Here is an 18,746-nt window from a genome sequence, read left to right as displayed (position 1 = left end):
TGAGAATCATGAGCTATGTCAACGATGATGTTATTCGCAGAGCGCTACATAAAATACCTCAGATGTGAAAAGAACTTAGCTCACATTTGGTTCCAGAGTCAAAAATTCAGGCTTTTTGATCGATTTACCCAAATTGTGCTTGTTTATCTAGCTGCAAGCAATACAGACAACTAATAGCCCTGAAAAGTAAAAGGAATATTAAGGTTCTTTCTCTGAGGTGGACCATTGTGTACATCACATCCCATGGTAAAGGAATCAGTGTCGCTTATACCAAGTCACCGATAGCTGCCACTGTATACCAGGGCACTGGTAGCTGCCACCATATACCACACAGCATGGGTGGGCACATGCCGAGGCAGATTTGGAAAAGCCATTTTCAGAAAAGAAAGGGAAAAACCAAACCTCACCCACCCTAATATCCTTAAAGGCCAATAACATTTGTATCCACTGGGTAAACACAATCCATCACAGTTCCGCACGGCTTGGAATGGGCTGCTTCCTTAACAAATATGTTTTTTGCCAGGGCCATTCATCATATCTGGAAGTTTGGATGGGAAGCTTTGCATTCTCTTAGGTTAACACTGAAAATAGCCACTCGGTGGATTTGTAAAGGGAAAATCCTATTAAAATGGCAGGAAAAAAAAAATGTGCATCCTCCCGATGACACAAAGCAGTGTTTTATGGCCCGTTTCTGTGAGTGTTGGCTGGTAGTGACGGAACTCAGCTAAGTTGAAGGAGAAACGTCAGTTTCATTTGGCAATCAGGTTATGAATGGAGAGAGGTATGGTGAAGATGTTGCACTTGAACTCTACAAGTGCATGGGGGGTGTTGTTTGTTTTTTGATTGGTACCAGGGATTGAACCCAGGGGTGCTTAACCACTGACCCACATCCTCAGCCCCTTTTTTCTTTTTGTCTTTTATTTAGAGACAGGGTCTTCCTGCATTGCTTAGGGCCTCACAGAGTGGCTGCGACTAGCCTCAAACTTGCGATCCTCCTGCCTCAGCCTCCCAAACTACTGGGATGTCAAGAGTGCGCCACCGATCCCCGGCCCCTGGGGTGTCTTTACATGGGACGGAAAGTGTCTGCTGAACACAGTGTTCTGATGTGTCATGTGAGTGGCACATTAAACAAATTGTAGAGACCCTTAAAAACCAAGATACAGGTAGCTGCCACCACCAGCTTCATTGATGGGATGGTCAAACTGGTTTGCAAAAGGGGGGAACCAAGTAATTGAAAAAATGAAATAGAGCCAAGCTTAGACTCCCACATCCAACAGGTACTCCACCCCTGGGGTCGAGTGTGCTCAGAGAAGTTGAAATGACGTCGGAATCTCTGAGATCAGCACGTACACCAACTGCGTGCAAGAAGTATATGTCCCCCCCCATCCCAGGTTAGTCAGTGCTGATGATAGAAAGCAGATGGGTAAAGAAAAGCGACTCAGCGTTTGGTGGTAGAGCTGGTTGGGCTTGGGAAGCATTTTGCTTACAGAATCAAGTGCAGACCTCAGTTAAGTTCTGCAAGAACCGGGGGAAAGAAGGACTCCTGATGCAGCCCAGGTTGGGCCAGGGACTGAATGGAGGGTGAACTCTGGGGTTTTGGCCGAGCAGGTACAAGAGACCCATTGAGCTGAAACCAAGCAGCTCAAGAGCCCTGCAGAGCTGGAAGCCCATTGGCAGAGGCGGGAGATGCCGGTCCCAACGCATTGTCACTCTCGTTTCTGCTCAGGGGAGCATGGTGCATCCTTGCCGTGGACATTTTCTTTGGAAGAATTGAGGAATCGTCTCGTCTTATCCCCCACGTAATGACTGTTCTTACTGAGCCCCACTTTTAGCTTCTCCTCGAGATCCCTGCAGAGGGATTTTGAATAATTTTCAATTCCTGCTTCAGCTGGGTTGTGTGCCAGAAATGGATTGAAGGCAGTGAATGGATTTTAAAATAAGCCAGCTCTTAGTATTTCCTAATCTCTCTTCAGGGTCTTGTGCACTGCCCCCAAGATACCGTTTTCCACACGGGTTTTGGGGTCTCAGCGAGAGCAGGTTGTCTCACGTGATGGGGACTGCATTATGTAACTGGCACTTACAGGTGAACCTTGCTGTGTCAGACCAGATTCCCTGCGTGTGGTCAGTTGAAAATAGAAGGGTTTAATTTCTTGAGACAGCGTTAGACTTGATGGCCCTGCCATTAAAAGAGCAGGGAGGAGAGAGATTGGGTTTTTTCCTTAAATATGTAGCTAATTAATAGCAAAATGAGACTATGATCCAGATTTCCAGAATCATGGCTTCCCAGTTCTTTCTCCACGGGAGAGCAGAATGCATGGTTGAAAATTGCAGGCTCCGTCGTGAAAAAAAAATCTGGTTGAAATTTCAGCTCTCCTACATATCATTAAGTGACTTACCCCTAAGCCTGTACTCCTCCATCTGCAAAATGGGATTAATAATAGCATCGACTTTGATCGGGTCATTTTGCAGATTAAAAAGAAAACAAATGCAAAAGTCTTAGAAAATAGTCCATACATTGCAATAAGCCTGCATTTGTTTTCCGTTGCTGCAGAAGACAGGACCCCAGATGCAGAGGCTTTAAGCGACACCCGTTTTGAATCTTGCACGCTGCAGTGGCCTGAGGTCCTCCTGAGGGTCTCACGGTGAGGAGCATGGGAGGTGACCTCATCCTTAGCCGGTGACTCTGTTTAAGTCGGGAGAACTCTGCTTCCCTGCTGCCCAGGTTGTGGACAGTGCTGAAGCCGTCCTTGCTGCTGAGCTGCTGGCTGCAGCCCAAGAGTCTGCCCTCAGATTCATGCTCCCCCAGGTCCTTTCCACAGGACCTTTGAACATGATAGGACATTCCTTCTAAGTAGACATTACACTCACATGGCAGGTCACATTCCTTTTAAGGACTCACCTGATTACATCAGAGTTTTCTTCCTTTTTAGTAAGTCAGAGCCACCTGCTGTGGGTGCTCTGTCACAAGCCCACCCCGGAAGTGAAACCAGGGCTATTTATGGGGACACCCACCTCAGGACAGGGTGCTATACCACGGTCGTCCACCAGGGGGCAGGCATCTTGGCCCTGTCAGAATTAACTATTGTTCTGTTACCATTAATTATTGTTCTCATCATTGTTATGTATTTCTGTGGTTATTATGGTCTAGAGCTTACGATTAAAGGTCACTCTAGGTTAATGGTGGGGAATAAAGGTAACCAAACCTTTTTGGAACATTGCTCATGAAGGAATTGATATTGTGTGACCCTGTTGGCATGTGAATTTGACTTTCCCTGCGTGGCCCATACCTGAAACATTCTAAACGTTATTCCCCAAAGAATACGAGTATTGTAAGGTAAATTTTAACCTTTCCAGGTCTGGAAGGAAAAAAATAAACGTTCATGGGAACCCTGAACATGATATTTGATCATTAATATCATACCTTGTGTTCTAGAATAGAAACTCACACTGCTTTTGCCTCAGTTCTTAATGAAGGAAGGAAGAGAGAGAGTGTTTTAAAGGGATCATTAGTGAAGACACCTACAAATTTTACACTTCAGTTTAGAGGAAGAAAAAGTTCTGCCTACCTTATTAAATGTCTTGTCACCTCACAGTGTCACTATATCTAAATATTTCCAAAATTCCAAGCAAGGATATCCTGCTTCTTAATATAGAAAAGAAACTGGTGGAAAACCAACCCCGGGACCGGATTTTAAGATGCATTGTGTGTCCTGTGAGCTCTGTGTTAATTTCCTACTACACCTTGAATGCGCCACAAGCAATTTGCAATAGAATCAATTAACATTTGGCAAGTTGAGCCGGGCCACCTAGGATATTAACTCTTTGCTCCAGGAATGCTAATAAAATCCATTGGCATGATCTTCCCGAACTATTATTAAATGATAATAGCAGTGTTAAAGGGTAGCAAATAAATGAGGATCTATTTAGGGCTGTTTTTCTCAATTCTTGGGGTTTTTGTGTTCCAACCTTGGTTTTGAACGTTCTCCTTCACTTTGGAGGTCAGGCCTTGGAAATAGGGTTTTTCCTAAGGGGCCGTGTCACTAACAACCCCTTAGGAAGATATCTTTGCCTAATCAAAGTCATCAAAAGGACTTGCATAAGAAAATGAAAGTTACAAATTTATCTTTTCCTTACTTCACTGTTCATTGCTCTTTCTGTATTGAAGGATTCGTGGATAGCAGAAAAATGAAGTATTATTATTTGGTTAGCCCCATTTACAAGATATTATGCAAGTTTTCTATCGTGAGGCATAATAAAGCATTGTTCTATTTCTATTTCTATTTATTTATTTTTTTGTGGTGCTGAGGGTGGATCCAGGCCTTACATAATATTGGGCAGGTGCTTTGCCACTGAGCTAGTCTTCTTTTAAAAAGTTGATTTAATACTGCCTTTTTGGAAAAAAAGAAATTCATGATATATTATATAGGCAGTTTCTGTATTTTTTGATACCTTATAACGGCATGGATTTTATTAAAAAGTAGTGGGTGTAGTTTTAATGCAGTAATGTTGTGAAGCTTAAGTGTTTTAAAAAGAAAAGCTCTTCCCATTTCAATCGCTTATCTAGTTGATGTATTTATTTTTCAACCACTTTATTTTATATAATTAAAAATGTTAGGAAAGTGAGTACTTCGGCCTGAGTTTTATTAATTTGATTTGATTTCCATTGTTCTGGCTCAAATTGATGGAAATCAGTGGTGTATGTAAATCGGTATTGCCTGGGATGATGTCTACAGATACATTTTCTACATTTATAGGACTCAGAATATTACTAGTCATAGAGTAGGTTTTAATCAGATTTGTCAAATGACCTGACAAGACCAATTTTAAGAAGGAAAAGTCTATGTGAGGCTCATGGTTTAGAAGGTCTCGGTCCATAGATGGCCGACTCCATGGCTTAGGGCCCAGTCGGGCAGAGCATCATGGTGGATGTGGTGGAGGAAAGTGGCTTAGGACATTAAACCAGGAAGCAGAGAGAGAGAGAGAGAGAGAGATCCCCTCACCATGAAAAAAATACAATCCCCATGGTCACTCCTCTCGACCCAGCTCCTCAGGCCATACCCTACCTGCCTAAAGTTACCTATCAGTGGATCAATGCACTGATTAGGTTAAGACTCTCAGTCTCAACCTAATCATTTCCCAATCATTAACCCAATCATGTCCACTCTGAACTTCCTTGCATTGTCTCACGCATAGCTTTTGGGGACACCTCACACCTAAACCACAACATAAATAGCAGATATATCTCAATTAAATGAATGAGGATATTGTAGATATTAAAAACAATAGTCTCTAACGTGAAGTGTTGAAATTTCCTTTCTTCCAACATAGTTGAATATAGCAAAAATATACACTCAGTAAAGTGACTGATTGTAGCAAGGTCTTAAATCCTGTGGGAGGTACAATGGACTTCATTTCTAAATGGATTGCCAGCAAAATATTTGAGTTTTAGTTTCACCCTTATTATATATTTGGGTGTCTCTTTGGTGAGCTTATTATTGCTTCATTTATATATAACATTTCTGGTATTTGCTAAACACGTCTCTCCAAAGTCTCTGAATATACATAACAATTTTACAAATGACCTTCTCAGCCAGGCACGGTGGCCCACACCTATAATCCCAGTGGCTTGGTAGGCTGAGAAGGGAGGATTGGGAGTTCAAAGCCAGCCTCAGCAAAAGTGAGGTGCTAAGCAAAACTCAGTGAGACCCTGTTTCTAAATAAAATACAAAATAGGGCTGGAGATGTGGCTCAGTGGTTGAGTGCCCCTGAGTTCAACCCCCAGTACCAAAAAAAAAAGACTTCTCCTTTTCTCCTTTTCTCTCACTTTCTTTGCTTTTCTGCTGACTGTATTCCACACATGTGAACAATTTCATAATGTTTAGTTCACAGACCATCACTTTGATTTTGCTGCTTGACTTTTACAATGAAATATGTCCTCTTTTCCTGGGTCAAACTGTAGATTTTATATGGCTAACAACATAGAATCTCATCTACTAGAAAGACACTAAAACATGACATAGATGCTGAGTTATTTTAGGTGCATATTATCTCGATAATCATATCTGATGACCTTGTGATTTGGCCTGCAAAGCTTTGTAGAATAATTGGCTCTTTCTGAAATTATTAAGAATACTTGAAAAACTTGAGAAAGCCAGATGGTCTTGAAAAATATTTTATTACTTCTTTGCTTCTCAGCGTGGTTTCTTATTTAGTCTAACTTCTTAGGCCCATTAAAGTTGATTTTTAATGTATTGTCTTTAGAGACTATTATAGTGACAGAACGAATAGCAGAGACCATATACAAAGAGCAATTAAAACCCCCATTTTTGGTGGTTGTATGACTATTTTCAGCAGTACAAATGACCACTTTAAGTAATTTCAGACACAGAGAACCTTCTTAGGGTCTAGAATTCCTGGTTTGGCTTTTTCCAATTTGTTTGATCAAGGTAGATGATATCCTCACCCTCCATTCTACTGAGGGCTATGTAGTTGATGAAACTTGGTTCATTTATCAACATTTTTAGAAGTGTTTCCCCTGTCTGCTCACCTTTGTTTCAAGTGATAATAGCCTTATACCTTTTAAAAATTTTATTCCTCTTTTTGATTGAATAATATTCCATTGCATATATATACCACAGTTTCTTTATCCATTCATCAATTGAAGGGCATCTAGGTTGGTTCCACAATCTAGCTGTTGTGAATTGAGCTACTATGAACATTGATGTGGCTGTGTCACTGTGGTATGCTGATTTTAAGTCCTTTGGGTATAATCCCAGGAGTGGAATAGTTGGGTCAAAAGGTGGGTCCATTCCAGGTTTTCTGAGGAATCTCCATACTGCTTTCCAGAATGGCTGCACCAATTTGCAACTCCATCAGCAATGTAAAAGTGTGCCTTTTCCCCCACATCCACACCAACATCTATTATTGCTTGTGTTCTTGAAAATAGCCATTCTAATTGGAGTAAGATGAAAAATCTTAGAGTTGTTTTAATTTGCATTTCTGTAATTACTAGAGATGTTGAACACTTTTTCATATATTTATTAATCTGTGATCTTCTTCGGTAATCGTGCACAACCACAGAAATGAAAAGTTGTGCCCCCTTTGTGTAGAATCAATCAAAATGCAGTCTGTAAAAATTTTTTAAAAATTAAACAAAGAGTAACACAATTTATTTTTAAAAATTTTTTTTACTTGTTCTAATTAGTTGTATGTGACAGTAGAATGCATTTACACATTTGGATGGATCATACATAAATGGAGCGTCATCTCTCATTTTCCTGATTGCACGTGTTGCAGGATCACATGGGTCATGCGGTCATAATGTACGTGAGGTCATCATGTCTGTTTCTCTCTACTGTCCTTCCTACCCCACACCCCTTCCCCTCCCTCCACTACAAATTTATTTTCCATAGGGGATTATGGCATGGGATTTAAGAGAACTGAGAAGAGGGATTAAAATGTATATTGTTTCAGTCACCAAAGCCAAACTAAACAACAAATACCATACTACATGATGTATACCATAATTTTGGAATTTCCTTTATCCTTTGATAAATTCACTGCTAAAGAGCTCAGCTTTCCTAATCTTTACTTAATTAAAGCATTTCCTCGAAGCAGCATACAACTTCTTACTGGTCTCCTCCTGAATGGTATCAGATTGAGCCTGTGTGCCAAAATATCTTATCAGCTCAACAATTTTAGGTATTTTTGCACAGTTGATATATGTAGGGTTATTTTCTAATATTTTATTAAGAAGCCTCACTAAATATTACTAGAGATTGTCTTATTTTTTTTTCTGTCTGTAAGCATTTAGAAACTTATTTCATAATAAGTGAGTCAAGTAGGACAGCTAGATAGGTATTGGAGGGAATCTTATTTTGGAATGAAATACTACTGAGCAAACCAGTTGCGGAGCGTTCTCCTACTTTATTAAGCTTCGACTTTCATGCAGATGCACTTTTTTGTCATGTTTGCAAGTCTGCCAACCATGATGGTTGGCTCTCAACTTCCTGGATCACCAGTCTCTCGTGTTCACTAATTCCATCCATGCAGCCTGATTCTCAGACCTTCTCCGTAAACTCTAATCTTTTACCTCCCAGATACTTTGACCTGACATCTCACGTCTGAGCTGGCATCTCTGACCTTTTTATGTATTTATTTTTGATTATTTGCATTATGCATGTATCGATCCGCCCATCTCCTCCATTGAAATGTGAGATTCATGACGTGGAGACCTTCAGCATGTGTCCACCTCTGTGTTCCAGCAACTCAGGGTACCTCAGAGGCTGTAAGAAAAACACAGGCGTATGTTACAGCAGGTCTTTCTTAGGTACTTCTGATGCTTGTTCTTTTCCATTTATTATTCCATTTATTTATTGCAGGTTTATTATTGCCCAGATGAGGAAGTGGAGACTGAGACAGCTTTAATCATTCACTCAGAGGTGTCTTGCTTTAGTCAGTTGTTTAATGAGTGATGGTTTACTCTGGATTTCTAGCTTTTTGATTTCAGTCTCTCTGCTTCTACATCTTTCTACATCTTCTATTCTCTTCTTTCTACATCTCTGCACCTGTCTTTTCTGTCCTGCCTCTTTATGGCATCTGCCTGTACTTTGGCTCTTGCACAGAACCGTGTTTTTCCTTTCTGGTCCATTGGTGAATACAAACCAGAGATCCACTCAGGGACACAGGAGAGGTTGGGGAAGTGGGCTCTAATGTTAATGCAAAATTGAGACAGTGCTTTCTCTTTTATAAGGAGCTTTTCTTGTGGATTCGTGCTTGCTTATTCTCACATTACAACTTGGAGAAATGAGGCTCAGAGTTTAAAATGTGTGTGACCCATCGTCCCCAGCCAGGGAGCCTTCGCTGTCCTGGGATTCAAATTCTGACATTTCATGCTCCTTCCCATCCATGGAAGATGGTTCCTTCTTCTTCCTCCTCCTTTGTCGCATTGTCATCCACTCTTTCTGGGGACTGTTATTCATTATCGCTGTTGTTCTTATGCTTCTTAGTTTTGGTTTCTGAACTTTGCCCTGACTTCCCTGGAATTTTATATTGTTTTATGAACCATACGTTGAAGCCCGATACTAGGCGAGAGCTTCAGTCTGTGGCCTATTTTAGAGAAACACAATGGCCTTATTTTCTTGTCCCCATCTGGGGGTAGCAGTTCTTTTACTTTCTAATAATGTAAGATGAAGTCAGCGCTTCTCAGCTCTGACATTCTGACGTCTTGGATGGGCAGCCATCTCGTGCACCAAAGGAGACTTCACAGAGACCATGGCCTCCATCCAGTACCTCTTCCCTCCTGTGACCATCAAAAATGTCTTCATACACTGCAAACGGTTTGCCTCCCAAGGGATGCAGAATTGCCCCTGGCTGAGAACTTCTGGATGGAATTAAGATAATGACTCTGCAAATGTTCCCTGGGTTTCAGAGCATTCTCCAAGTTCAAGCTACTGTTAGAATGAGACCTGGGAACAATAAAAATTCACCGTGGCAAATTCCTTGGCAAGCTGCGGTGTATCCGCATCAAGGACCAGTGCTGGCCATCCGGTTAGACCGGTGAGTGCTCGCTCACTCGCGTGAATTCCTGCTGGAACGTTCTGGCTTCTGCATTACTCCAAGCAAGCATTTAATATCATACTGCCTGTTAATAGGACTTCCCGCTGCAGATTCAAGCTTTATGTCTTTATGAAATATTCTGCAACATAGTCGCCACCATCTGATGAATAATTAAAAGTAAATTACACTTGTCAAAATAAATGAACACACCACATTACAAGAGAGGGGAAAAAAAATCTTTAATTTTGTCCTCAAATAGTTTATTGCCCACTATCCTCATTTGTGGTATTCAGTGCTATTTAGTGATTCAGCGTGATGATTCAGCGGGAGACCATGTCTCTCCTCTATTTGTTTTCTTGAAGGGATGATCAAAGAAGGTGCCAGTTCATTTTAAAGGAGTATATATTAGTTCGTCTACCACTTACAGAGTAAAAAAATACCTAAAAGTCCCAGGAGACATCCTCTCCTTAATTAAAAGGATGCGTTATTGCGCGTGCTGTTATTTAGTCGGCTGATATTCCTATGTACGATTTTTAAAATGACATCATGCATTATTTATGGGATCGTCTTGGTGATGAGTCTTGAAAAAAGTCACGTCGGGGAAGGAGGTGACTTCTCTCAGGGACTTTGCGCCATCTTATCTGAATGCCCCTTGCTGCATGCGCCCTCTGGGGCAGCTGCTGGGCCGCCCACACCATCTTCTGTAGGAGCAGCATTTCAGTTTGAAAGATGGCACACAGGCCTCAGGGATCTCCCCTGTCTTTGGCAGATCGCCTGCCCTTGGAGAAGTTGGTCGTTTAATTTTCTGTACCCCGAGAGAGGCCAGACATCTTCTATTTGGACTTCTTTTTATTATTGTCAGAACTGATCAAATAATCCTGCCCAAGTGTCCGCATGCGGGTTGCATGTGGAAAGTGGTTTTATTTTTGCCCAGTAAGTCCCAAACACATTTTGATATTTCCTCCTCCATCTCCAGTACCATGCAACTTGCCTCACAAATCACACTGTCCCTGCTTATTACCCAGGCCTTGTTCCAACTGGTAAAATACATTTTTTCCCCCCTCAGTCAGTTTGAGAGTTTTCCTGTTCTCATTCCCTCTGTGTCTCCTTTCACTTTTAATGTGAAATTGCAACTGTATTTTTGAAGTCCTTCCGAACAGCACTTTCCATTTACTGAAAACCCACACAATATAAAATAATCTCAGAGAGATATCTCAAATGATGCTTCTGTTTTCGGCTGGATATCCCGAAATGGGTCCGTGTTTCCAGACAACTCTTTCTTTTCAATTTCGTCTGCATGATATAATTCAGAAAACTGAAAGCTTTTTTCTTTGTTTGTTTGTTTTGTTTTGTTTTTTGCAGACTCACTCTGGGCTACAGACTTTCCTGACAGATGAAGTACTGGCCAAACCCACTTGGACTCTTTTGCAAATTTATGTAAAAGAATAAACCTTCATGCTGAGGTAAGAAGGAGTAGTCCACGTAGGTTCTGATCGGAAAGAAGCAAAGGTTTGCCAACCTTGGGTCTGTCTTATAATCTCTCTCTTTCCTGCACTTGCATGTGTAATGAGAATTTTATCCTTGTCTTTGGTGCCCAGAGGATTGTCGAAGTCCACCTGTGTGACATATACAGTGATGTGAAATATTTTTGCAGTGACCAAACGGACAGTTACTACACGATTCCTTACAACCGTCCATCAGACCCAAGAAGACTTTCTGCAGCACTTTCTTATTATACTGTATCAGCTGGGGCTTCGATTTGGCTGCCAGAGACCGAAAACCCATAAGAGCAGAGACTTAAAGGAGATAAAAGTTTTTCAATTAAGAAGTGAAATAGGCAGGCAGCCCAGAACTGGCCTGGGGTACCGTAATGTCAGGACGCAGGCTCAGTCACACGTATCTTTTGTCCCATGATCGCAGCTGGAGTTTTGGTGACATGGTCAGATTCCAAACAGTACAACAGAGATAAGGTACAATTATTTCCTTTGGGGCAAGTTCCCAGTATTGGTCCTACAATCTCTCTGATAAACCCTCTGTGTCAGTGCTTAGTCACATGGTCACCTGTGACCATAGACTAGAAGACAAAGTCCCGATTCTGACCATCACGTGACCAGCTAAAAATCTCTGTGTTATGGAAGAAGAATTAGCAGCCTCTTCCCCCCACCAGCATTGATTTTAATACAACCTCCATTAACAAAAAACAACTTTGCTGAGAAGGTTGGGAATTGCCTGTTGTTAAAAAATGGGGTGTCTCTGGTCGCTTTAATGGCATTACCAAAGGCATGAATAAATATTCACTGCAGATGTCCGTGGAGAAATGGAATTTTTCCTAAACTGAAAATGTGACTAGAAATGAGATGTTTAAATGAATGTTTAAATTTTAACATGAACATGCCCGCCATTCTTTTCTGCATAGGAGTGTCACCATACCATCTGAGTGGGGTCAGTGTACAGTTGTTTTTCTTAGAGCAGCTGCTCTGATGCAGCCATTTATCAAGCTACGATTTGGTTGCTGCTTTGGATATGAATTTCAGCTTCAAAACACATAAGTAAATAATTCTGTGTGCTACTAATTTTCTTTCTGAATCCCACATTTTTTGACCATTTGTCTCCAGTGGTTTTCCGACTCTGGCTCAAAATCAAGTGTACCTCCCAGGATGCAGATTTGGTTCCCTTGGAGGATTTTTAAATAAGGGCTATTAACTGTGATTGAGGATCCCATACATTCCAGACAAGGACCCTTCATGTTCCGGAATCAAATTAATTAAATGTTTCATTTAGTGTGGGTTGTTCTTGAAGAATCAGCAATGCCCTCTTTGTCATCTGATTCATGGGAAGAGAAGAGCCTGCATGATACAATTCATGCAGCTCTTTTGAGTTTTAGAAAATGCATGATCTTAGAGTCTTCTCAGATGGACTGTTGAAGAGTTCTAGGAAGAAGAAGTTAGGGGCAGTCACAACATCTGCCACCACAGTCAAGCGTGTCATTTGCTGGGCTCGGGGTCTGTGGAGAGCCAAAGAGTATGGGTTTTCCAGTATTAAAACCAGAGACAAAATTGTCAAAGTTGTCACTGCTGCTGTTCAATTGTGAACAAGCAGTGCTACAATCCAGTTTGTTTTTATAGAATTTTAAAGGGAAGTAAATTAAGAATTAGATGCAGGTATTGGCATGGATCTGTCTTGGCTCCAAGAAATAAAGATGGCGCCAGGGGAATTTCCCTTTCAAGAATGCGAAGCGTTCCTGATGAGTGAACTTTGCCTGTGTCTAAAAGATAGCATTCACCTCCTTCCCTGGCTCCTAAACCAACCACCACTATGGTGGAGTTGAAATTTAGCCTAACAGCCACTGAAAGAACCATTTTCTGAGGCAGTACTGCCATTTACCTAAGGAAGTAGGTTCTGTTTGGATTGACCGTATGTGTTTGAGAAAGAAGCATACATATCTCCTCTCTTCCTAGGAAGGAGACTATTTCAAACATCCATTTTCTTTGCTAACAAAGAAATTCACGCTGGAGACAAATCAGCAATTTCACAGCTGGTTTGTGAAATCCTGAAATGATGTATACAAATCAGAGCAGGAGAGATTCATTTGCAATGAAAGGGATATTTGAATTGCATCCCAATTTCTAATAGGATATTGTTTCACAGTCGCACGATATCATAAACATGCCACGTCTGGCGTCCACAGCCGTCCACAGCTCAGCCACGACTCATGAACTTTGGCAGAAGCAGGCAACTGCAGGGTTAAGTGGCCTGTGCTGGATTTTCCTGTTTTGCTTATATGTGGGCAGAGGAAACCAGGTGGCCACTCGCCTGGTGATTAACGGGGTTCTGTACTGATGCACGCGGTAGCTGGGATCCTCAGCTCCCCCGTGACAGAGTGGCCAAATAGGCATGTGTCTCAGTGTCTGACCCATGGGTTGCCCTGCCTGGGCAAAAGCTGTGCTGCGGTGAGAAATAAATTCACAGTGAATTCTCAGTGTGGATGTGTCCCCCAATCCAGCGTCCAGTTACAGGGTTGGATGGAAGCTACTTTTCCATCTGTCTTCTTTCTCTACTTTTCTAACTCTCTTATTTCCCCCTTTTGATGGTGAGGATTGAATCCCTAAGATACAGCTGCTTTTCTTTTCCATAAAAATTTTTATTATTATTATTTTTTAAATTTTGAGTCAGTTGCTTAAAGCCTCACTAAGTTGTTTAGACTCTGCTTAAAAAAATGGGATCCTCCTGCCTCAGCCTCCTGAGTTGCTGAGATTTCAGGCATGTACCACCGTGCCTGGCAACTTTTCTCTCTCTTAATGGACCATACCAGCCTCCTTTTGATGAATTCCTCAATGGCTGCTTCCCCGTTTCCTAACAGAAGCTGTTCTGTTATCTGAGAGTATTGGATTTTCTTACATACAAAAAAAAAAAAAAAAAATGACTTTATTGGTATTGATTCTGCCACCTGGAGTCACAGGAAAGCAATGTTCTCCATCTTATTCATCTTACCTTAAATATTTCCAATCAGTAATCATTTCCTCTGGGACCTGTTGACTCTGGGCTAGGGAGGCAGCAGTAGAGGAGACAGGATGAGGTTTCATGCTGGATAGACGGCACATTGGTCCACAGGAGTCAATCGTGGGGAGCATGTGGCCCAGGAGAGACAGAACAGTCTGTTTTGGGCACGTGCATCTTTGCCTGACGTACATTACGTGTCCCTACCTGCCCGATATACTTTGCGAGGCAGTAAAGCACACGTGTGCTTTTAAACCTCTCCCATGGAACAGCGATTTGAATGCATCTTTAATGTTTTAAGGCTCCCCTCTTCTGTAAAACAACGAGAGTGTTACCCACTTCCAAGTCTAGAAAGATGCCATTGCATATATAGCATATCCGTGGGGGTGACTCCCCGGGACGTAGAATGAGAATCTGATAAGTTACCCAGGGCACCCATTTTCAGTCCAGAGACATCACATCCCAGTTACTGCCACTGAATTGCTAAGTTCCTGGGGAAAAAGAATTTGACTCTCATTGCAGAACCTGTTGCCTAAAGAATCTTAAAAATGAATTTAAAAAATAAATAAATAAAAGGAAATCATGATTCAGAGTAGCGCTGTGGATATTAAGAAAAAAAAGAATCTGGTAGGTGTAGGTTGTTTGGTGATAGCGTCAGTCTCTGCAAGTGGACCTGTGGTATGAATGCACTTCTCTTTAATGTGGCCTGTGTGTCTGTCAGTGCATGAAAGGAAGGAAAGAAAAGTCGTAGAAAACGTCTGTCCTCAGTGACATAATCTGCAACCCCCAACTCTCTTTATTAGCCTCATGCATGCAAACAATCGTATGTCTAAAATACAATGTGTGGGATACAAAAGAAAAACAATCAGAATCTTTGGTATGTTTGACCCCTGATCCCTTGTCTCAGTGTTAAGTGGTCTCAGTTGTTCTGGAAAGAAGAGACAAGGTGGTCACTTGTGATTTACAGGTTCCTCTAACTGACCCACGAGGTAGCTGGAATCCTCAGTTCCCCTGTGACAGGCGTCTATCCCAAATTCTGACATTTGCTGCCTTTCCTCGGCAAAATCTGGGCAGCCTTGGGAAATAAATCCAGACTGAATTCTCTGTGTCGATGTGTCCCCCACGCCAGCCACATTTTCAAAGGAGTGCCCTTCAAAGGAGAGAAGAAATAAATCGCACATTAAAAGAATGAGCGTTCAGAGGGCTTTGTTTAATTAATGGTTAGTCTGGTAGTGATTGCACAAATTCGCTACATTAAATTTCATCAGGGATGTGTCTGGCATGGGGGCGACCAGCTCACCGGTGAATTCATTTATATTCTTGAAATAAGAGAGGTTCTCCTGGATGGATTTCCACAGTTGGGCGATTCCACAGGATGTGTTTCAGCATCTCTAAAGGACGCTTTGTGCACAGTCCCAGAGTCTACGCTGGGCGCTGGGTACTGATTAGCTCACCAGACTAAGAGTGAGACAGGAAATGACACAGTTTTAGTACATCTCTTGGAAGAGCATCAAAGGAACAGTGTGTAGGTGGCTGTAAATACTTCAGGATTTTGATGGCACCCCTTGGAAATCATTTAGGAGTGGTGAGGGAGACGGTGACCCAGTGAGGTCCTTCAAAGAATCGCCTCTTTCTTCAAGGGGGTTCGGAAGTTGATTAACCATGTCTGTGAGACAATAAATTATATTAATCATATACCTCCTGATATCATATTTTATATGTTGTATCATTTTGAAGTACAAAAGAGACCTGAAGAATCATAATCCTATATAATCCTATCATTATTATAGACCCTATCATGTCAATTCCCTTTTTAAAGAAACAAATGATCACTCTAGTCATGTGTAATGGTGCACACCTGTAATCCCGGTGGCCGGAGAGGCTGAGACAGGAGGATCGCAAGTTCAAAGCCAGCCTCAGCAACTTAGCCAAGCACTTAGCAACTCAGCAAGACCCTGCCTCTAATAAAAAGTAAAAAAGGCTGGCTCAATAGTTAAACACCCCTGGGTTCAATCCTCAGTTTAAAAAAAAAAAAAGTGATGAATATGTGACTCAAGAGTAAGTTGACTTCCTTAGATGAAAGGATAGTTTGCAGTAGAGCTTTGAACTCAGAGCTTCTGGTTTTCTTACTGATGCTCTATGTATGGCCAGTGTGAAGTGTGTGTGCGCTCATGCTGTTCCTAGGCAGGGACAGAGAGAAGCCAAGTGATACATGCATGGGGTCTCCTTCCCTAAAGGCCACTTATCCCTGAGAGCGGCGAAGAGACGGAGTGCTTGCCTCAACCTAGGGGACCCCGCTTCCTTCATTTTCAGAGATGCTTTGCGGACCCCTCTGGGGAGGATTGCCTGAGACACCTGTTGATATGCACTGCGCCCATGTTCCCAGGGCAGAGGGACCACTGCTGGAGGAAGACCGAAGGCCAGAATGGACCTCAGAAGTACCCGGAAGAATCCCCCCATGGGAGGGCCTGGGAGGGGTGGCCCGGGCTGGGTGCTCCTGGCCGGCTCCTCTCTCCTGCCGTCTGGGGTGCAGCAGGCAGCTCGCACGGTCCCCTGTCTGCGGTGGCCGTGAGCTCCCAAGGTTGTAGGCTGTGACACGGGTTCCCTTGTACAGAATTCTCTCCAAGGTTGGACATCTCTCTTTTTCCCTCTCAAATCTGAATATTCATGTGGTCGCTGCTGAAGTACTTAGGGACCTTTCTGCTGCGGCGATGTTCTTGCAGGAAGACTTCATAAGGCTGGCAGGGAAAGAAAGCCCAAGCTGTTTCTCTTGGCAGCCTTGTTGATAGACCTGTTGAGGGTGACCTCGCTGTCCCCACACTCAGGGGCTGTGTCCCATCGTCCCTCCTCTTCCCCCATGAAATAAATAGCGAAATGATCTCATGTATCCAGGTAGTTTTATTATTGCTAAGAGAGAATGGCGTGTGATGGGAAAACACCCTTTTTTACACTTGGGTTCTAATTTTGGATCTTCTGATAACTGTGCCTTGAAGGGGCCTCCGGCGCTGTGAACGTGCTCATCTTTGGAAGATGGGGTCGTGGGTGCGATTTCTGTCTCTGCGGCTGCTCACCGTGCGACCTGTGTAAGGTCTCTCAGTCTCCACTTCTTCATCACTGAACCACGGATGGTAACAGCATGCTCCACAGCCATATTGTGGAGATGAAATGAGTCACCATGTCTGATGGTCTATGTCATTCCTCCCTCGGATTGTCCTGATAGGGACGTATTAGTAAGATGATCTTACTCAAGAATGAAATAGTGCGATTCCACACCGAGAGCCAATTTAGACTTTCCTCTCTAGATTACCCTGCTTATATCAGCACTTCTGAGTACGGACCACTGATATTCGGCAGCTGGGTCACTCTGGGGTCCCCAGCCATGGAGCCATGGCTTACTGGAGTCTTAAGAATCATCAGGCAACTCCCTGACTTAACCCCTGCCTGACATCAACATCTGAGGATTATTCGTTAAGCACCTTGGGTAATCCAGAATCGTGTCATGATGTTACCTTCCGTATCATGACTTTAAATAATGAGAAGGCAAGATGCTGCACAGTAAATAATAAAAAGTTATTAAAAGTCATGTTTTCAGAGAATATTTAGAAATACCGGAACATGTTCATAACATGCTAAGTAGCTAAAACAGGTTAGGCCCACAAAACAGTATTTCAGTCTGATTCTAAATTCGCAATCATCAGAGAATTTGATGATCATGAAAAATGTTATTATAATCCTTTGATAAATTTTAATGAGCACTTTTTAAAAAAATTTGATCTTAACATATTCTGAAATGAAAATGACAACTTTTCTTTTCCTGCTTATAAGAGTGTTTTTAAAGCTGGGTGTGGTGGTGCACACCTGTCATCCCAGTAGCTCTGGAGGCTGAGACAGGACGATGGAGAGTTGAAAGCCAGCCTCAGCACCTTAGCACTCAGGGAGACCCTGTATCTAAATAAAATAATTTTTAAGAAGGGTTGGGAATGTGGCTCAGTGGTTAAGCCACCCTGGGTGCAAGCTCTGGTGTCCCCTCCCCCACCAAAAAAGTTCATCATAGATATTTCAAGGAAAATAGGGGAAAATAAGAATGGAAAAATCATCTACAATCCCATCTTCCTGAAGTGACCTTGTTAAGTAACAAAAAGAACTTTCCTTTGGATATCTATGTAGAAAGTTGATATGTATCCTTTCTTTCTCAGTGGACTTTTTCTCAGTAGCAACATTTTTCATTTAACAATATGTCATGGATACCTCTCATTACCAGAGTATATTGACTTTCATTTCCTTCTCTATGGCCCTGTCCATTGAACAGCCGTACAGCAGTCTCTTACTAATACACACTTATAGTTTGACTTTCATAATTTGTACATTAAAATTCTAATGTAGTAAACACCTTCGTGCATACCAGTATATACTACCAAAAAAGAAGTATGAATAGGTCCATTTGAATTTTAAAGTAAAAATTGCATTATTGCTTTAATGGACTCTTCTTTCACGATTGAAGTTGAATATTGCATATTCACTGGATTTGACCACTGGATTCCTATTTACCACCGTATCACTATGATCACTCACCTATTAGAAAGAATATTGAAAGGTTATCAGATACCCTCAGGAAGTTGTTTTATTTCTTATTATTCTTTTAACCCCATCTTTGGGGATGATGTGAGGTTATGCACTCAGAATCTGTGGTT

The 18,746-nt window shown here is 42.0% G+C and overlaps 1 protein-coding gene across 3 annotated transcripts in view; it reads left to right on the top strand.

Annotated features, from left to right (window-relative positions):
- Positions 1-18,746, top strand: part of LOC306650301 (contactin-4) — a 953,963-nt gene that overhangs the window by 153,176 nt on the left and 782,041 nt on the right. For all 3 annotated transcript variants that reach the window (XM_079122191.1, XM_079122188.1, XM_079122193.1), the window contains exon 2: positions 10,921-11,021. The gene's annotated coding sequence lies outside the window, so the exon portion shown is untranslated. The remainder of the gene's footprint in view (positions 1-10,920; positions 11,022-18,746) is intronic.

The sequence above is a fragment of the Sciurus vulgaris genome, assembly GCF_902686455.1.
Source record: "Sciurus vulgaris genome assembly, chromosome: 19".
Lineage (NCBI taxonomy): Eukaryota > Metazoa > Chordata > Mammalia > Rodentia > Sciuridae > Sciurus > Sciurus vulgaris.
This window is presented reverse-complemented; position numbering and strand designations above follow the sequence as displayed.